Genomic DNA, 20897 nt, shown 5'->3' with positions numbered 1-20897 from the left:
GGGGTTAAGTGACTTGCCCAGGGTCACCCAGCTAGTAAATGTCAAGTGTCTGGGGTCAGACTTGAACTCGGGGCCAGATTTGAACTCAGGTCCTCCTGACTCCAAGGCCAGAGCTCTATCCACTGTGCCACCTAGCTACCCCTATCTTGTACTTTTAAAGTTGACTTTTAATTAGAACCCAATCATGTACTTCCCACTGGACAGTAGGGAGAACATAATAATAATCCCCTTAGTCTTTTTATTTCCTTTTTCCATTTGATTCTAACCTCTACTCTCAATTTCTTTCATTTTGGAATGATGGAGTTTCAAGGGATCTCAGAGGGCATTTGGTCTCTCCCTCTGCTCCAAGGAAGGATTGCATTTGAGTAGGGTTGGAATATCTCTGTTTCCACATTGTTTCCACAAAGTACCTGGATCTGGGACTTATGAATTGGGTTGGAGTTCGTAGGGATTAGTGATATCATAGGTGTTATCACTTGGCAGTGAGGTTGGGTGTGGGATAGACCTTTCTCCTTCTTTTTGTCCTTCCAGTCCTAGTGTAAAAAATATAAGCCATCCAGCATCAGACAGGACAATACCACAAGGTCCTCTTGAGGAAGGAGATTATGAAAGATCACTTAGAAGACGGAACAGTACAGTGACAAGTGCTGGATATGGGTTCAAATTCTGGCTCTGTCAATTACTATCTGTGTGATCCTGGGCAAATCACTTTATTTCTCTGGGCCTGTTTCCTCATACATAAATCGACAGGATTGGACTAGCAGACCTCTAAAGTCCCTCTTAGCTCTCAACCTATCCTTCTATACAGCTAAGGATGTTCCTGAGGCTTCCTCAGGAACCAGTTCTATTGTCTTTCCCTCTGACCAATCAAAAAATTCTTCCTCTGGTCAACCTCAATCTGAGGAATTGTGTAGGAGGCAGTGGAAGTGTTTTCTACTCTTGGTTCTGATCACTTTTTACAAGTCTTTAGATAATATTTCCGGTCTCTGTTTATTATTCTAAGTAGAAGAAGCTTTGCTCTTGGATCCTAGAGTGAGAACTTTGTCTTTTCAAAAGTTTGTGCATAAGAAGTATGAATAGCTTTGGAAACAGGGCAAGGTACGGAGAAAATGTAGCCTGGTATTTCCTCCCTATTTATCTTCCTTTATCTTTATGACTTTCCAGTTGTGTGCACATCAAAAGTCCAACATCTACAGGACTTTTTGTTCACCCTTTCTTTTTAGGAAGGTGGAGATTTTTAAAACAGTAAGAATTTCATGTACCTGCATATTTATTTTATGAAATCTCAAATACTTCTAAGGAAATACATTTTATCAGAACCTGAGGCTTTGGTGATTTTTTTTCTAGTATTTGGAAAAGGATTTAAATAGATTATTCAGTATTAAAGGAGTCAAGTTCCCTTCTCTCCTCCCCCCAATCTAAACAAACAAGAAAACTGAGTCATAAACTTAGGATCTAAAGCTGAGAGGTACCTTAGGGGGTAAGTTAGCCTAAATCCCTTCATTTTACAGATGAGAAAGCTGAGGCCTAGACAGGTGGTCATAAGGAAGAACAAATGTCAGACCTGGGATTTGAATCCAGGCCCTTATTCTTTCTGCTTTGCCATGTTGAATGTACAGAATCAAAATTATGGTGATTAACCCATTTATTATCAGACAAGCTATCAGATACAGAAAGAATTCTTGTTTGCAAGTAAGGATTGGCCTTGGCACATTGTTTTGTCTGTTTGGTCTGATATTTGGTTAACTCATCAAACCTAACAGAACTTTTTTTTTCAACTATCAAGCATTTATTTTTTCCTCATTCCTATCTAACTCCGCACTCTCACTAGAAAAAAATTAGAAAATAAAACAAAACCTTTTTTTTAAAAACAAATAACTAGCTGAACATTTTAAATAATATTTCCAAGGGCTACCTTTTGTACTAATGAGGGATTTGCAATTGTAGAATCGGAAAAAGAAAGGAACCTCTTCATCATGTTAGTGTGGAGGCAGGTCTGGTACCTGCCTTATATCATATTGCAGTCTGTCATTTAGTTTCAGGGTATACCATGTGACCCAGAATATGTTTCCATCTGTGTAATAAGGAGCCTTGAATTTACAGTGCTTTGTTGAATTTTTCCTTTGGGACTCTGGAATTTATGATTGTTATTTTGCATGTTGTGGAAAAGTACACTAGATTTCACCAACCTTTTTATATAGTATAGTCCTTCCCTCACTTTGTGTTCTAGCCAGATTGGCTGATTTGCCAATCACACATGATATTCCATTTCCCATCTCCGGGTCTCTGCACTGGCTGTTCTTCTTGTCTGGAAAGCACTTCCTTCCCTGATGCTCCCTTCCCCCCCATTTCCTTTTGTAGTCCTTTGTTTCCTCCAAAACTAAATTCAGATGCCACCTTCTCCACGAAGCCTTTCCTGATCCTGCCAGCTGTGCAGTGCCAGATACATTGTAGATGCTTAAATGCTTATTGACTCATTGTTCTGGATTGAATGGGATAGGGTGGGATGGGTGGGTTGTGTATCAGGAATTCTGGATTCTATTCCTTACTCTGCCATTAATTAATTGTATGGCACCTAGATAAGTGATTTCATCTCTTTAAAGGTCAGTTTCCTCATCAGTAAAATAAAGAGGAAATCGAAGGTCTCTTCCAGTTGTAATCTATAATTCTATGTGTAGATTATTAAGATGGCATATTTATGGGTATAGAAGGAACAGAATGGTTAATTTTTTTTTTGACTTTGTAACCACAGCATCTTGAACATCTTGGGGGGAGGAAGGGTCTTGATCTTAGATTTCATTGGTAAGGGGAACTCCTGGCATAGAAACTTTTCTCAGATGTAGATTGGCAACTCATCTAACTCTAAGCCTTAGTTGCTTATAGGTACTGAGAAGATGTGACTTGTGTGGGGATCACAGAGCCAGTATGTGTCAGAAGCAGAATTTGAATTTGGGTCTTCCTGACTCCAAGCCTGGAACTGTGACACTTTGCCCTTACACTTTGCACACAGTAGAAGTTTAATAAATGCTTGTTAAATTGAATCAAATGCCTTTGCCTTCTCTTATTTTTCTTCCTTCCTTCCTAATCCTATTCTCCCACCTTTCTACCCCCTCCCCAATTCTGGGAGGCAGTCCAATGACAGAAGTGGATCTCTAACTGGTGCTTAAAAAAAAGAGGTAAGGCTCATGTGCATAGAGTCAATATATCACCATGCCATCTGTTGTCTCCAATCCCTTCCCTCCTGTCTTAAAGTATGGGACCCCTTGGACCCACACCCCTCTCAGAAAGTATGCTGTCCTTTTTCGATGTCTCCTTCACTTCAAGGCAGCTTTGTGTGTTCACAGGATTATAGAAACTCCACTGGAAGGGAACTTTGAAGCCATCTAGTTCAGTGCACATTCTGCTGAAGCCTAGAGAAGTTAAATGCCTTTCTTCATTCCTTTGGTGCTTAGTATAATGTTTGGCATGTAGTAATAAATGCTTGTTGAGAGGCCCAGGTAACAAGTTGCAGAGCCAGGATTCAGGATAAGGTTCTCTGCCTCCAAATCCAGCATTCTTTCCACCATCTCACTTGCCATGGATAAAAATGAGGGAGGGGAGCAGACAAATGCTGTGTCCTGGCCTAGTGTTCTTTTCCTGCTACAAGGACAGTTCTGCCTGGAAGATCCCTGGGCCTTGCATTTCTTTTCTCACCAGATGCTCAAATGGACTTGGTGAGCTTTTGGTTCTAGCAACTGTACAGGGTTCTGTGTTAGATACTAGATAGGAGATAGCTAACAAAACCCCCTTGAAAAATGCCACCTTTTGTGGAAAGGTACTGTGATAACTCCTGTAATCAGAGTCCCTTTGGGAGCAGCTGTTGTTTTCCATTTCAAGATTTAACTCAAGGCATCCCACCTTTTGTTATTATTTTTTTAAACCAACCATAAATTTGAGGAGAGTTCCTTTCCCAGGGTCAGATGTTTTAGAAGAGTGAATGAAGTTCTGAGAAAAGCAGAAGTACCATTGTCAATTAAGAATGCATCAGACTAATATTGGGAGGAAGAAGAAGAAAGGGAAGGAAGAGAAGGAGAAGAAGGAGAAAAAGAAGGAGAAGGAGGAGGAGGAGGAAGAGAAGAGAAGGAGGAGGAGGAAGAAAAGAAGAAGAAGAAGAAATCATCTTTTTTTGCCTTTCTTCCTTAAGGCTGCTATTAGCATTCAAAATAATAGAATAACTTATGTAATTGTACACAGTGCATCTTTCTCCTGGGTCCAGGTTCACTTGTGTATAGAAAATGCAGCCTAAATTTGAAGTTTATTTAAAACTGGTATGATTCCTAACTGAAACCACAGATGGATGGGCTAAACATGCTGTCTTCTCTGGTTTCCTTCCTAACATGTATAGCCACACTACTCACTGTACAGAGCTGAAAAATGATTTTCTATAATTCCTAGGTTAAATGACTTGAGGAAGTTATAGTTAGCCACACAAAGTCACCATAAATAATCTATACGTGTTCTACTTAGAGACACTATCTTGATTTTCACTTAAGATAGTTCTTCAGTTAGATATATAAAGTGTTTTTCCTCATAACAAAAAATAAAGGATGGTGGTGGTGGGGACTGGATTTTCAGAGAAGGTAGAAAGGGTAGGTGGTGGTAGTGATGCACATGCAAAGGAGAAGCAGAATTAGAAAAGGTCACCTGGTGCTTAGAGATGACCATTTCTTTAGAACTTAGCACTTAGAGATGCTGAAGGTGGCAGGGATGTCCAGCTGCAGCACCTTTGGGGGGGTGGGGTGGGAAGCTAGAGGGCCAGGCTGGCTTGCTGGAGCAGGTATCTATCAATCAATCACCAAGCATCCACTATGTGCCAAGCACTCTGCCAGGTGTGAGGGATACGAGGACAAAACAAAGTAATCTCTACCCTTTTATTCTATGAGGTAGGGATGGGAGGGAGTAGGGGCTGACCATACACACATACAAGAAGATACAAAATAGATTTAGAGTATAGGGATAGGGACTGAATCTGTGGTTTCTTTGAATTTCTAGGTATGGAAACTCAATAAAAGAAGTTCAACCCTTTTTCTGCAATTTGTAGTCTTCCAGAATTACCTACAGTGCTACAAGGTTGCACTTGTCCATGGTCACATAGCTACTATGTGCTGGGGGAGGAACTTGAACCTAGAGGCTTGGTCTCGATCCCTTAAGTCACACAGTCCTTCTCACAAAGGATATACAAAGTAAACACAAGGTAACTAGGGGGAGGGAGGTATTCATAGCTATAGGATCAGAAAAGGCCACAACCCATAGGATGTAGTGCTTTGATCTCGACTTTGAAGGAAGCTAGATTCTCAGAGATAGTAGAGGTATATAGCATGTGTGAGGGACAGCAAGGAGGTCAGTTTGGTTAGACCACAGAGTGTTAAAGGATGTAATGTGTGATCAGTCTGGAAAGGCAGCTTGGAACCAGGTTGTAAAGGGCTTTCAGTGCCGCAGGTAGTGGTACTCACATGGACGATGGTGATTAGGTATATCAAGGGGGCATGCATATGAAGCTGGAGTGTGCAGGGTAGGAACCATGGCAGTGCCATGCTGAGACAAGCCCAGTGCTAGAGGAAGCTAGCAGTCCTATCTGATAGAGCCCTTTTCCTTCTTCAGGAAAAGCCACCCACCCCCCCCAATCACGTGTTCCAACATGAAATCAGGATCCAAAATTCAGAGAGAAACAAGTGAAACCAGTCCAGCTTCTTCTCAGTTTAGACTGCTTTAGTCCTATGGTTCTACTCTTAGGGAAAAAAAAACCCAACTCTTTCTTATGCAATGAACTTTTTTCTCGGTTTCAATAAGAAACTTGGATATTCTTAGACCTGCCCTGATTGTTATATCTCACGAGTACCTCCTTAAGCCAGTATTCCAAAGGATCTGTGAGCTCAATAATGTGGACATGCCCTACGGGGATACAGATCATAACACATCTGTACCTGACCAGCTTGGTGATTCTTGACAGGGTCCGCTTGTAGGGTATTTAAAGGGTATCAGCCCAATGCACTGGGGATTTCTGGGGTTTCTTGGATTTCTTTTGGCATCACAAGAATACCAGTGGAGCAAATGAATTGTTTGTCAGATATCCTTGATATTGCTACGTGATTGGCTCATCTGTTTGGACTACATGTTTCTTCGATCTGTCCTTTATATTGCTTTTCCAGTAGAATTTCTTGTTGATAATGTGCTGCAGTCTGCAGGCACCTACCATATGCCTTTCCAGTGCTTTTGGGGTGATTGTTGTCCATTTGCATTATCGATTGTTGTTGTTGTTGAGCTGTTTCAGGTATTTCAGTCATGTCTGAATTTCTGTGATCCCATTTAGAGTTTTCTTCTTTTCTCTCTCCCCCTTTCCCTCTCTCTCTCTTTCCTTCCCTTTCTCTTTCTCTCTTTCTTTCACAAAGATACTGTAAGTAACAGACAAATTGATGATCTGTATAACTGGAGGGAATTTTTTACATTGGAAGATTTTTTTATACCAAGAATTCCCCACATCAATGATATCACATGCCTAGACAAGAAAAAGATGATGATTTACATTTTCCTGTACTTCTTTACAATCAGTGGTGAGGCAGATACTGTGAGTTTGGAAAGATTCCTGGCTCTGTTGCTTATTACTTGTGTGATCTTAGGCAAGTCACAATCTTTCAAAGCCTGTCTTCCCAACTGTAAGATGAGAGGGTTGCGTTGGACTTTTCCAGTTCTGTATAGGAAACAGGTTCAGAGAGAGCTGTCTTAATGAAAGGATTTACTCAGAGTCACTCCACTAGTAAGTGGGCAAACCTAGGTCTTCTGAGAGCAAGCCCAGTGCTGGTTTTTTGTGACATCAAGTTATGTTTCTTCACCTTTCCTTTCCACCAGCTTCTTCCCTTTCTTCTGCTTTCTCCGCCAAACATTTTTTTAAATTTTTTTTTTGGTGAGGCAATTGGGGTTAAGTGAGTTCCCCAGGGTCACACAGTTGTAAAGTGTTATGTGTCTGAGGTTGGATTTGAACTCAGGTCCTCCTGACTTTAGGGCCGGTGCTCTATCCACTGCGCCACCTAGCTGCCCCAAACACTATTTTTTTAAAAAAAGGTTTATTGATACCTTTTGTTTTTATATCACAATAATTTCTGGAAGTGCCCCCATTTCTCTACCCATCATTAAAGTTGAATTCTTTGGGGGTTCATGGAAAAAATCATTAGACAAAACCACCCATCTAATAACATATGCAACGATAGTTCCCTGTCTCTCTGCCAACACACATGTCTTAAGTAATATATGAAAAGATATTAGGTTAAGATATTCATGTGATTAATGTTTAGGTCTATGAACTTTTGATGTTTTTAGTAACATATGAGTATAATGTACGTTATTTAATATGGTAGGACAATATAAATCCATGTTATATATACATGTTGATTTTTTGTTGTATAATTAATTTGATTAAATAATATATAAATGTAAGATTAAAGAATATTATATGCCTGTGAAGGCAGGTTTCAAGGTCTCTTCTCTGGGATCATTATTGGTTTTTCAATTACTTACAGTTTTCTTCCATTTAGGAGTCTTTTCTTTTACACGAATACCATTTTAATGACAGTAACAAAGTTAAAAACAAGGCAAATCAGACACTTCCCCTCCTCAAGCAAAGACTTTTTAAAAGTGGCCTTGATAAAATTGTATAGCAAAATAGACAAAGTTTTCTCTTCTCTTTATTCATTATCTAACTTTGTGTATAGGGTTTTGGGAGAACTTTCAAACAGAGGCAATTACCAAATGACTTAGGGTCTCTTATTCACTATTCTGCCTGAAGGCAGGAGATAGGTCTAGATCTCTTAAAGTTCATTCATTCATTCATTCAATACATAAACATTTATTAAGAGCATTCTGTGTGTAGAGTACTTTGCTGGGAAGACACTCCTAAAACTCACAGACTTCACAGTCTAGGAGGGAGATAAGACATGAACAAAGAGCATTATGATATATAATATTACATGATAAGTGCATTAAAGAACTATGTATATTGGGGTTGTGTGGGGTGAGAGGAGTATGGAGATGAGTAAAGTCTTCTTTTCAAAAAAAATTTTTTTTCAAACAGCAAAAAAAAAATCTGTCTTTTCTCTCTCCCACTTCCATTTTGGGGAAGGACCCAAACCAACCATCCCTCAATTTTCTAGATTGAACCAACTTGGACATGGGTGCCTCCAACCCCTTTTTTCTTTATGGGGTGGGGTTTAATTTTATTATTTTTTCTAATTACACGTAAAAACAATTTTTAACTTTCATTTTTTACAGTTTTGAGTTCCAAATTCTCTCTTATCCTTTTTCCCCTCCCTGCTCAATGAGAAGGCAAGCAATCTGATAAAAGTTATATATGTGCAGTCATGCAAAACATGTTTCCACATTAAGTCATGTTGTGAAAGAAAACACTGACAAAAAAAGTAAAAAAACAGTATGCTTCGCTATGCATTCAGATTCCATCAGTTCTTCTGAAGATGTATAGTATTTTTCATCATAGGTACTTCAGAAGTGTCTTGGATCTTTGTATTGTTGAGAATAGCTAAGTCATTCACAGTTGATCATTATATAATATTACTGTTGCTGTGTACAATGTCCTCCTAGTTCTGCTCACTTCACTTTGTAACAGTTCATGTAAGTCTTTCTAGGTTTTTCTGAAAGGATTCTGCTCATCATTTCTTATAGCACAATAGTATCCAATTACAATCATAAACCATAACTTGTTTAGCCATTCCTCCATTGGTGGGCATCCCCTCAATTTCCAATTCATTATCACTACAAAAAGAGCTGCTATAAATTTTTGTACAAATAGGTATTTTTCCTTTTTTTTAAAAAATCTCTTTGGGATACAGACCTAGTAGTGGTATTGCTAGATCAAAGAGTATGCACAGTTTTATAGCCCTTTGGGCATAGTTCCAAATTGCTCTACAGAATGGTTGACTCAGTTCATAATTCCACCAACACTGCATTAATGTCCCAGTTTTCCCACATCCCCTGCAACATTTGTCATTTCCCTTTTCTGCCATATTAGCCAATTTGATAGGTTTGAGGTGGTACCTCAGAGTTGTTTTAATTTGCATTTCTCTAATCAATAGTGATTTAGAGTATTATTTCACAATACTATAGATAGCTTTGATTTCTCTACCTGAAAACTGCCTGTTCCTTGACCATTTATCAATTGGGGAATGATTCCAATCCCCTTTTTCAACTCCCTTTTATATAGACTGACCTCCCATTGGAACGTAAGCCCTTGAGGGCAGAGACAGTCTTTTTGCATTTACTTGTATCCCTAGTGCTTAGCAGAGTGCCTGGCACATAGTACTTGGGAAGCAACTTCTCTGGAATAACACTGAAGATTCTCATAATGCTACCTGACTGTACTTTATTGAAGCATATAATATGAGAGGCATTCTTTAGGAAGAGCTTGGCCATAAGGATAAATACAGGATTTCTATTCTGTTGTGCCATTGGCCACACACTGAGCAGAAATGTCTTGTTTTTTTTTCCTTAAAGAGGAGAATCTACCATGTGTCTTGTTAGATTTTTCTGCAAGTAGGCAATCTCTTTAGAAAATTGGTTTTTGGAAGGCAAATTGCTCAAAATATCATTAGAGTTATGGATCCACTACAGGCACTTGAAGGAACTGGGGATGTTGACCTTAGAAAAGATACTACTCAAGGGGGCTATGTTGTTGTTGTTGATGATGATGATGATGATGAAGATATGATATCATATAATACCTTACATTTACAGTGATTTAAGGTCTATGAAGCCCTTCTTTCCTCTCAAGAATATTTGTCTACAAACATCTATAGGGCTGATAGGTGGTATGATGGAAAGAGAGGTAATCTCAGTAGAATCCAGGAGAGCCAGGTTTACTTCCTGACTTGATGACCTGGGTAGCTTACTTTATCTCCTTACTCTAACCTCTGTTTTTATAGCTCTAAAATGAGGATAATATTCCTTAAAGAAATTTCTTAATCTTCCAGCATTGTTGTGAAGAAAAAACTTTATAAATTTTAAAATATTACAAAAATGTGGGCCATCATTAATTTGTGAATGAGGAAATGGATTTTCTCTGTGTGGTTCCTGAGGGCAAAGATTAAATTAGTTCAATATAAGGAAACTGTCTAACAGTGAAAGGAAGCTGCCTCTGGAGGCAATGAGTTCCCAGTCACTCACATTGTTTCAGCACAGTCTAGATGACCACTTGTTTGGCAGTTACGTAGCATGGTAGATAGAATGCTGGATTTGAATCAGGAAGACTGCAATTCAGATCCAGCCTTAGATACTCATTAGCTGTGTGAACCTGGGCAAATCACTTAACTACTGAGTGCTTCAGTTTCCTCAACTGTAAAATAGCGATAATAATAGCACTTACCTCCATGGATGTTGTGAGGATGAAATGTGATAAAATTTATAAAGCACGCTGCAAACCTTAAAGCACTATATAAAATGATAGCTATTTTACGATTATTAGTTGTATTCAATAATTGCTGAGATCCCTTACCAGGTTATTGGGGTACATGAAGAAAGAAGTGAATGCAGGAAAAAGTAGTTCATTTTTCCTTCTTTTTTCAGGATTAAATTTTTGGAGGGGGTCTGGATTTGTGAATCATCAGTATGAGGAGCTCTTGGGGGTGAAAACTCCCTCTACCTATGTACCTTTTCTATAATTTATAGTCTTAGATGAAAAGGAAGATTTCAGAGAAACCTGTGAAGATTTGTATGAACTGATGCAGAGTGAAGTGAGCAGAACTAGAATTACACATACACACACACACAATCATAATATTATAAGGACAAAATAACTTTGAAAGACTTAAGAACAGTGATCAATGCAATGACTAATCATATTTCCAGAGTACTGATGATAAAGCGTGCTACCCAGCTCCTGACAGAGAGGTGAGAGATTCAGCATGTAGCATGAGACATGTTTTTTAGACACGGCCATTGTGGGATTTGTTTTGCTTGACCATGTATATTTATTACAGATATTTTGGTTTTTTTTCTTTTTTTCCAGTGGTAAGGGGGGGGAGAGAAGAGGAGAGAGACAGAGAAAAGAGAGAAAAGAAAGAGAAGAGAGAAGGCAAAGAGAGAAGAGAGAAAGAGAGGAAGAGTAAAGAGAGAAGAGACAGAAAGAGGAGAGAAAGAAATGAGGGAAGAGAGAAGAGGAGAGAGAAGAGAGAAAGAGAAACTGGGTTATATGAGGGAGAGCAAATTGATGGATTTCATAATTTTAGGAAACTATGAGATAAAGAGGACTTTATGGCTCAGGGGAAGGAAAAAAGATCAGTTAATATTTCACAATAGGGTGGTGTCTTTTGAAGGGAAGCATTGGTTTTATCATAGGATTCTATTTATGTTGTAGGTTTTTTTCTCTTTGTTCAGTGTCTAGCCTTGCAACAGGCATAAGTAGGAAAATGAATTGTAGGAGAAAGAACCCTGGGTTTGGACGTAAAGGACCTGGATTCAAATGTCACCTGTGCTTACTATTTAGTACCCCTGTGGCCTTTCACTTAATCTTTTCTAGCCACTGTTTCCTCATCTGTAAAATGGGGATAATAATTTCTCCTTACCTCATAGAATTACTGTTGTGAACAAATGAGATGACCTCTACAAAGCACTATATAAATGTCAGCTATTATTATCTACAGACATTAATTCATGTTAGCTCTTACACTGCTTGCATCACAGATCTCTTGGTCATTAGTTTATAAGGACTGTGGCTTGGTGCTTTTAAGGTTTTTCTTCCTATAGGCAGGTCCTAAATTGGTACTAGATGGTGTAATAGATAAAACAGTGGTATAGGAATCAGGAAACTTACCTTCTAAGATGGACTTCACCATTTATAAGCTGTGTGACCTTAGTTAAGTCACTGAATCTCTTTTGAGTCTCAGTTTCTTCATCTATAAAATGGGAATGATAGTTTGAGATGAAAGGAAAAGTGAGACAGAAAGCCATAGATAGTTTGGAGCTAGAAAGACTCTTGGGGAGGGGGATTTAGATAAGAAAAGGGACTTGGAATGGCATATTCAGCTGACCTAGGAATCTAATGTTCTGGAGATAGCCTTCAAGAGAGGATGAATGTTGTAGTGAAGAGATGAAAGGGAAGGAGTAGGTAGGTAGAAAATGGCCTTCAGTTCACATCCACTTGTTTTGGTTAAGGACAAAGGGATATTTGATTTGGAGAAGACTGAGTGGAGGTAAGAATAGTGCCTTCAAATATTTGGAAAGCCGTTACATAGAAGACTGTTATTTTACATTTCTAGAGCTAGTGGGTGGAATTTGCCGGAAGATAGATTTCAGTTAAACATGAAAACTTTGTCAAGAAGAGCTGCCCAACAACTGCATGGCTTCCACCTTAGGGAGTCAGTTCCTAGAAAATGGAGGTGGTGAGGTGCTGCAGAAGGTGGCTGGATGCCCATATTGTTCGGGGACACTACAGAGAAGATTCTTGTATTGAATGGATTGGATGATGTCTAAGAATCTTTCCAGTTCTTCAGATTCTATATCATCTAGGGGTTAGTTCCTAGAAAAATCTACTCCCTGGTTAGAGGTAAGACTTATGAGGCTGTAAACATTTCAATGTTGTATCGTCTGACCTATGGACCCAAAGTTCTTTTAAGGAAATTTTTAATGCCATCGACACACACACACACACACACACGTATGTGTGTGTGTGTGTGTGTGTGTGTGTATATATATATATATATATATATATATATATATATATATATATACATATATATATATATATATATATATAAAAGCATGAGGTCAGGACTACCTACATTTTAACCAGATTGATGAAGATGATATATTGTACATCACTAGTAGAGTTATGACAATTAGAACAGAAGGGAAATGGTCTATGGAGCCCTGCCATAACATTGTTCTATATAAGCCACCTAATTTTCTTGGGCTTTAAGTCCCAAATTTCTGTTGTGTTGAATTAATACCACCTGATCTTCACCCATCTCAGATGGATGACATAAAGCTTCACCTTCCATTGGTGGGGTCTTCATGCATGATATGATTTCACAGACATAAGAAAGGCCAATATCCTTCCTTTTTCTTCCTGAAATTCCCTTAGGCTTCAGCTCTAAAACTTAAGGCTTTGATATAAAAATGGAAACTTCCCCAAGATAACACTTCAAGCTGTCAATCATTTATGGCAGGGCAAGTTTTGAAAGTGGGGTTGGAGGAGAGGTCTGGAACTGTCAGGGTATAGTTGGTAGAAGAGGGGAAAAGCCTGGGCATAGAGTGTGTGTGTGTGTGTGTGTGTGTGTGTGTGTGTGTGTGTGTGTGTGTGTTGTGTGTGAGAAAATGGGAGTGCCAAGGATCTGGAGGTTCTTTGCCTCTTTCCCAGTTTGTCAAGGACTTCTGAACAAGATGATATATCTCAAAGTGCATATGACACTTCTGCCTAAAGGTACTATGCAAATGTAAATTTCTGGGCTACTCTCCTAATTTGTATTTGTGGGCTGGGTCCCCAGAAAGTGGCTACCACCCTGGGTCCTAGGAGCAACCCTGGGGACCTGCACTCCTTACACTATGACTTCCGTTCCCCTGATTCCCATGAATAATCCATCAGTAAACACAATTACCTCTTAGCAAAGGCATTTATTAAAAAGGTATAGTAAAAATGGTAGCCAGAAAACATTCCTCTACCCTCCCTCTTCCCAAAAAACTGAGGTGTGTACTCATAGTATCAGTGCGAAGAATGAGCTCAAGCTTATGGAACAACAGTAGCGAGGCACATATATAGGATATATGTGTGGCAAAGGCAACACACTTCTTCTGGTACTACAGGAAGTCCTTTCTCTCTTAGGGTCCTCATGAAGTTTTCCCCTTGAGGAAAGCATCTTTGCTGGGTGGTTTGCTCAAATGATCTCCTAGGGTCTGCTCTCCATAGCTTGACTCTCAATTGAGAGCTGGCTGTCTTCTCTGCCGCAAAGTATCCTTTTCTTTTAAGCTGTATCTCTCTTTGAGGGACTGCTTTTCTGTAGCTTTGTCTGTTACGAATGTGTCTCTGCTTCCTCCTCTATGCCTGCAATTTGCTCCAACAGATAAACTCTGTTGGATGGGGTGTTCTGGGCAAGTCACTGTTAGATGCCATGGCCAAGTAGGAGATGGGAGGGGAAGAAATTCCCTCAGTAGAGATTTCCTCCACAAAACCTTTGGAACTCACAAACTGACTCTCTTTTAAAAGAGTGTGGGTTAGTCGTACTCCCTTCAAATAGCCAATTAGACTTGCCCCTTCTGATTAATTCAGAGAAAGGGGTTCACATCTCATAAAGTGATCTGGAGTAGAAGTCGTCAAAAAACATTTTTAAGGATCTAATATATGACAGAGTAAAGCACCTTTATAGTAAATTTAATAGATCATGATTATAATTCTGTATTTTCTGGGGTGGGAGGTTGGTAAAAAAGAAAAATCAACTCCCTCATACAAAACAAAGAGGACATTTTATTGTTTTTCTTGTGCTTGGGAATTCCATTCTCTCCCTCCTCCAAACTATTAACACCACTTCACAAATCCTCCTATGTATAAATCTAGTTATGCTACTCCTCTGCTCAGAATCCTTCAGTAGATTGGTATTGCACACATAATAAGGCTCAAATTTCTTTGCTTGGCACTCAAGACTCTCCACCATTTAGCCCTACCTTTCTCCCACCCTAAGTCTCTTTCTGTATTTCAGGCTATTCCCTTCCACTTAGCCTATGCTCCAGGCAAACTAGGCTACTCTCAATCTTTATACACCTCACCCGTTCCTGCCTCTGGGTTTTGCTCAAATGCCTTAAATTTTTCCATCATCCTCTATGCCTACTGAAGTTTTTACTCATTTTAAAAACCTGACTTAAATGCTCTATCCTCTGTGAAATCTTTTCTACTTTACTCAAATTGAGAATGACATTTCCCTCTTAGACTTCATGTGGTACTAGCTTTCTGATTTTCTTTAAAAAAACATTCAATTTTATTTTATTTTCCAGAAAATTTTCATTATCTACACCTCCTCTCCCACTCCCCAATAAGAAAGCAAGAAAAACAAAATCTCTGTTCCTGCATCTTCATTGGTCATGTCCAAAAAGACAAGTTACAATCATCACTGAGTCATCTCAGTGGACTCCAGGAGTTGGGTGTAGCATGTTTCCTTCATAAATCCTATAGAATTCTGGTTGGTCATTGTATATATGCACTTATAATGTATTCTTTTATATTACAATTTGTGTTATATAGTTACCTGTGTAAATATCAAATTCCTTGATAGATTGAAAGCTTCATGAGAGGAGAGACCTAAACTTTTCCGCAGTCTAGGTCCAGTCAAAATTCAGCTTAAATACTTTCTACAAAATAGATAGCAGAAACAAATGAGATAACACATAAAGCACTTTGCAAACCTTAACGTGCTACATAAGGACTAATTATTATTCTACAAGAAGCCTTTCCTGGGCCCCCAGTGCACCTTGTGTTCTCCCCCATGAGCTTATGTTTTATTTTGTATGTGCTTGTATACTCTATATGTCTTTCTCATAGAATGTAAACTCCTTGAAGGCAGTGACTTTTCATTTTTTATCTTTAGTTCTTAGCACAAGGGTCTGGGGCGTAGTAGGCACTTAATTAACTGCATGTTAATTAACTGCACTCGGTCTGCACTTTGGAAGCACTTAATAAATACTCAAGTTAAATTGTGCCTGGGAGTGTCAGTCAAAAAGCATTTATTAAGCGCCTAGTGTGTGCCAGGCTAGAATACAAAGAAGTGAAAACAAGGACCCTTTCCTAAAGAAACTCTCTTTCTTATTTAAGGTATATGCACAGCAGTTGATACCCAGTTGAGGGGCTTGTTCCGTGAGGAGGAGGGCGGAGAGGGATGGGTGAAACTTTTCTGGTTCACCTCGGTGGGACTGTCCCGCCCTGATGTCCCTTTAAGAAGAGGAGGGGGAGCGAGGAAGCCGAGGGGAGGGCCGTCCCTCCCTGCCCAGTGCCAGCCTCTCCTCCTTCGCCTAGCGCTAGCTCAGCCCGACCACCTGTCTCCGGCAGCCACCCCACCCCACCCCTTTTCCAGCGGGGAGGGGAGAGGAAGGGAGGCGGAGAAAAAGCCGGCGGACAATTTACCTTGTGGAGCGCGGCGCATGCGCACGGCCGGACAGGTCCCTGGCGTCCTCACTTCCTGGCATTCCCCCTTCCCTCCCCCTTCCCTCCCCCTTCCCCTGTACATCCGGGTCACTTGCCCTCTCCGGTCGTAGCCGCCGTTGCCGCCTCCTCTGCCGCCGCCTGGCTCGTCGCTGCTCCGCCACAAGGGCAGGTGCGGAGGGCTCCCGGTCCCGGCCGTCGCTGCTTCCCCCGCTCCCGGCTCGGGGCTCCCCCTAGCGCCACAGAGGAGTCGCCTCCACCTCTTCCTCCTCCTCCTCCTCCTCCGCCGCTCCGGGGGGGAGGCGAGAGGAGCGGGGCAGAGCCGAGCCCGGGAGGCTCTCGGGCTACGGGTGAGTTTCTCTCTCGTGAGGGGATTTTACCCCCGCCCCCGCTCCTCTTTCAGCCCGCCCCTCCCCCCCAGCCCCGAGGCGCCCTCCGCCCCGCCGCTCGCTCTTTCCAGCACCCAAAGCCTTCCTGACCGCTGCCCAGCGAGCCCACGCCGCCTGCCCTCCCGAACCCACCCCCCACCTCCCTCCCCCTCCCTGGCGCCGCCCCCTCCCTTCCTTTTCCTCTCTTCCTCCTCCTTCATTCATTCATTCATTCATTCATCTATCCATGCTTCGATTTCGCCCCCTCCCCAGCCCCCCCACAACTTTCTTTACCTCTCCACCCACTCCTGTCCCTGGCTTTCCCTGCCCTCTCTTCGCCTCTGCCTTTTACAGAAACTCGTCTCCTTTCCTGCCCCTGTCCTGACCCCTTCTCTAATATTCCCCTCCCACGTGGACTCCCCTTCACCCCTCACTCTACTCCCAGCCCTGCCTCTTAACCTTCCCAGCCCTCAGAGGCTTCTTCCTCCCGTTAGATTTTGTCTTTCCCATGCTGGCCTCACCAGACCCCTCTGGAGTTCCTTACACCCCGTCTTCGCTAGGACCCCTCACTGCTTGCCCCCCGGGCCCTGTTCATCCTCGGCTTCTTTTCCTGTAGCCGTCCTTTGGGGTATAGAATTGGTCATTTTCCTCTATCACCTCCCTCCACCTGCTCAGTCTCCCCCTCCCCCCTTTAAAAAATTCTTTTTTTCTTTGACCTCCTCATTCCCACCATTAGGGCTTCTGATTCCCATTCAGCTAGGGTGTGGCCTTCGGGTGTTTCCAAAACATATAATTTTACTGTAATTACCAAAAACTCGTGGCAGTCAAATTCTAGTGGAAGAGGCCATTGGTGTGTTTTTTTTTTAAACTTTAAAAAATGTCATGGATGTCCTGACCACATCAGATAACTGTCTCTGGAAGATTATATTTGATTCTTTTCTGATTGCAAAATTGGGCAATAGCTTCTTTACTTTAATACTCTGCTGCTGTGGTTTTTTAATATTTCTGTGCCTGATGGGACAATGTAACCTGCTAATAGAAAATGTTTCTTTGAGACTTTTTCTTGTCCAGTCAGCAACATTTGAGTGTCCACTGTGTGCAGAGCACTGATGGAATTCATGAATATTCTCAGTGAACTAGAGTGCCATTCTGGGTTGTTCAGCTAAGTTTTCTGTATGGAACAATACCCTCACTATTAAGGACCTATATTTACATTTCTCAATCTCCAGTTAGTTGATGGAGTAGAAAAACAGTTATCACTCTTTTTTTTTTAAACTCTGTAAGGGTATTTTTGTAAGAGGGGGAAAATGCACATTTTTGTACTCTCTACTTAAATCTTAAATCTACTTAAAGCTTAAATCTAAGAATATTTTGTTCTACTCAAAGATTTCAGTCAGGTGAGCATATATATACTTTGTTGTTGAAGGTAAGATTAGCTTGATCTAAATGAATTTATTTTTGATTTTTTGATTTTTTAGTTGTGTAATGTTAGAAATAACACTTTGGGTCTGGAACTGCATGATAATTGGGGATCACAGTAAGTATCAGTGAGCTAAACATTAGGTCAGTGGTCACTGAATGAAATGACAATTTTATTTTTTTATGATTGGTATCTGTAGTCACATAATAAACTACAAGAGATGAAATTCATTGTCCTGAGGCATTTGAATAATGTTTGTTCATTTACATAATTTATTCATTAAACATTTATTAGTGGTGATTTAGGTAGAGTATACTCTTAGGTGCTAGGGTGCTGTGTGTGACCCAAAGATAAGTGGTGTCTCTGACCTCAAAAAGTCTACAATATTTTTTGCTGGGTGTGGGAAAGGGAAGGAGAAGAAGGGGGAACAGAGGACCCACATATGCACATATACAATGATAATAGTTCCGTACCTTAAAAGATTTCATGGTTTGATTTATGTGGGTCATCTTTCCACTGAAATGGGTCAAAACCTTTCCTCACCTTAGTAGTCATGATTACCACTGGCTAAAATCTAATACAAATTAACATATAAATGTATAAGAGAAACATAAAGGGATCTGAGGGTATATTGAGTGCTAAGCTAAGGAGATTGATCTCAATTTCAATTAGAAAATGTTTAAGAACTTATATGCAAGGGACTATACTAGGTATTGGAGTTGCAGGACCAAAATAAAAGTCTTTTCCCTCAAGGAGATTATATTCTTCTGGGGAGATTACAACATATGAGAAGATAAGTATATGGGATGGTAGTGTAGCATAAAGGGAGAGAACTCTGACAATTTAAGGGTGGGTGAGGTTTTCTAGGAATGACTTCACAGAGGAGGTGATATCTGAGGTGATCCTTGAAGAATTATTGTAGGAGAGAAGACTTGGGGAGTGCCTTCCAGGCAGGAGAGATGTCCTCAGTGATTAGTAGGGAGATAGGAAGTAGACTTTATGTTGGGCAACAGTTAGTTGGTAAAGGAAGTAGTAAGAAATAAAGTCAGAAAAATTACAGCAGTCAGGTTGTTGAAGACCGTAAGTGCCAGTGTAAGGGGTTTATATTTTAATATGCAATTGAAGTCACTGAAGTTTTCTGAAACAGAGGAGTGGCATAGACAGATATGTATCTTGAGAAAATTATTTTGGCAGCTGTGTGGAGGGGGAGTTAATTTAGAGAGAGAGAGATTATGGAAGTAGGGACATCGATTAAGATATATATACAGTAGTCCAGGGAGGACAGTGTTAATGGAGTTAAAAGGGTAGATGAAAGAGAAACAGTATTGGATAGGAAATCTGGAGATTAGAGAGTCAGGAGTGACTCTAAAGTAGTAAACTTGGGCGACTGGGAGGATGACAGGTGTCCTTAGTAAAAATAGGGTAAATTTGAAGGAGAGGAGTTTTTTGGGGGAAGATAATTTCCTTGCTATCAAGTACATTCTAATGAGAGAGACAAAAAATAATAGCACATCGGTGACTAGAGAAAGGTGTTTTGGTCTGGAGAATCATAGTGATGGTAACTAGAGAACTACTGGGCAGTCAGTTTGTCTCACCCTTTCCTGTAGTAGTCGCGGCGGTAATTTTGATGACTGTTCATAGAACCTACAGGTGGATACCAGAGGTGGGGGATCAGGACAGGTAGCAAGATGTCTGCCCTATTAGCCCTTCATTTCCTTGTGGATGACTAAATCAGATGTGAAGCATAGACTGGGGCTGCATAGAGTGGTTTTGGTGAGTTTATACTAGCCCAGATCTAGTTCTAAAGCTCAGGGGATTAATTCATACTGAATGTTTTTTTGTATGTGAGTTTTCATTCGGGAAGAGACTCATGTTCAGAAGGCTGTGGTTAATGTGTGACTAGTAGGCAGTGAAGAGCCACTGAAGGTTTTTGAGCATAAGAGTGAGGTGGTCATAACTATGACCAGAAATTGTGATGGTGCACAAGAATAATTTGTCAGCAGTGTATATAGGGTAAATTAGATTCAGGAGAGACTGGAGGCAGTATTATCTATTAGTTCTGATCCTCATTAGTTCAGATGAGAGGTAATGACGGCCTGAATTTAGGAGGACTTTATGAAGTTGCCTTGCTGACAGTAGAAATGGCAAGGAAGAATAATGCAATATATCACAGTCTTCAATAATAACATTTTTAAAAAACCATTCCTCTGGAGAGCTAAAATTTTAAAATGATTCCTAATTATTGGTGTACCTGTGTTTTAACTGTGAGGTTCAGGAATGAACATCTCTGAGTGATCTGAGTGATAAAGATTTTTATTGATAGATTTATTGAGTGCTAAATAATTAGAAATAGTTTTAACAATGCTGTAGTTGACTCATTTGAAACTTTTGTTTTTATAAAATTCGGTAGAATATATAACATGTACATTAGACTATAAGTTGCTGAGTAGAAGCCAGATTTCTCAGATACCTGAGAACATGATTGTTAACCAAAAGGATTAGTAGAGGTGTGGCTCGTAAATTGATTCTACTTATTATGACAAAGTTATAATTTAACAGTGTATTTCATCCAGAGGCACAGTGGGATCAGCCTAATTCTGATAGGTTACAGTTAATATTTAATTAACTTGATTCAGATTTTATTCTTCTGAACTTTCCAAGTATGAATTTCTTAATAAAAATAGATCCAGCAGATCATGTTTGATGTAGTTATTTTATTTTCTGGTTCCCAGATAATTTCTTTTTGGTCAGTGATGAATGTGATGAAGGGGAATTTAGCTAATGAAAGAAAAACAATGTGTCTTTAATTTTTCTTTTTTCATCCAGTAATCTCTTATGTGCCTCGTGTTGCCCCAGACCTTGACGATAAAAAGATGAGTACGAGTTTCATCCTCTCCAGAAATTTCTGACAGCAGAATTGTTTACGTTTATATAACATTTTCCATTT

At 40.1% G+C, this 20897-nt stretch overlaps 1 protein-coding gene across 4 annotated transcripts in view; it reads left to right on the top strand.

Annotated features, from left to right (window-relative positions):
* Nucleotides 1–20897, top strand: part of CYRIB (CYFIP related Rac1 interactor B) — a 188804-nt gene that overhangs the window by 56939 nt on the left and 110968 nt on the right. The window contains exon 1 of one of the 4 annotated variants that reach the window (XM_078153732.1): nucleotides 16491–16512. The exons of the other annotated variants lie outside the window; for them this stretch is intronic. The gene's annotated coding sequence lies outside the window, so the exon portion shown is untranslated. Of the gene's footprint in view, nucleotides 1–16490; nucleotides 16513–20897 lie in introns of those variants that run through there. 4 annotated transcript variants of the gene reach the window in all.

This window comes from Phascolarctos cinereus, unplaced genomic scaffold, assembly GCF_003287225.1.
Source record: "Phascolarctos cinereus isolate Bilbo 61053 unplaced genomic scaffold, phaCin_HiC Scaffold_4;HRSCAF=312, whole genome shotgun sequence".
In the NCBI taxonomy this organism is placed as follows: Eukaryota; Metazoa; Chordata; class Mammalia; order Diprotodontia; family Phascolarctidae; genus Phascolarctos; species Phascolarctos cinereus.
The sequence above is the reverse complement of the archived record's forward strand: the minus strand, read 5'-3'. Positions and strand labels throughout refer to the sequence as shown.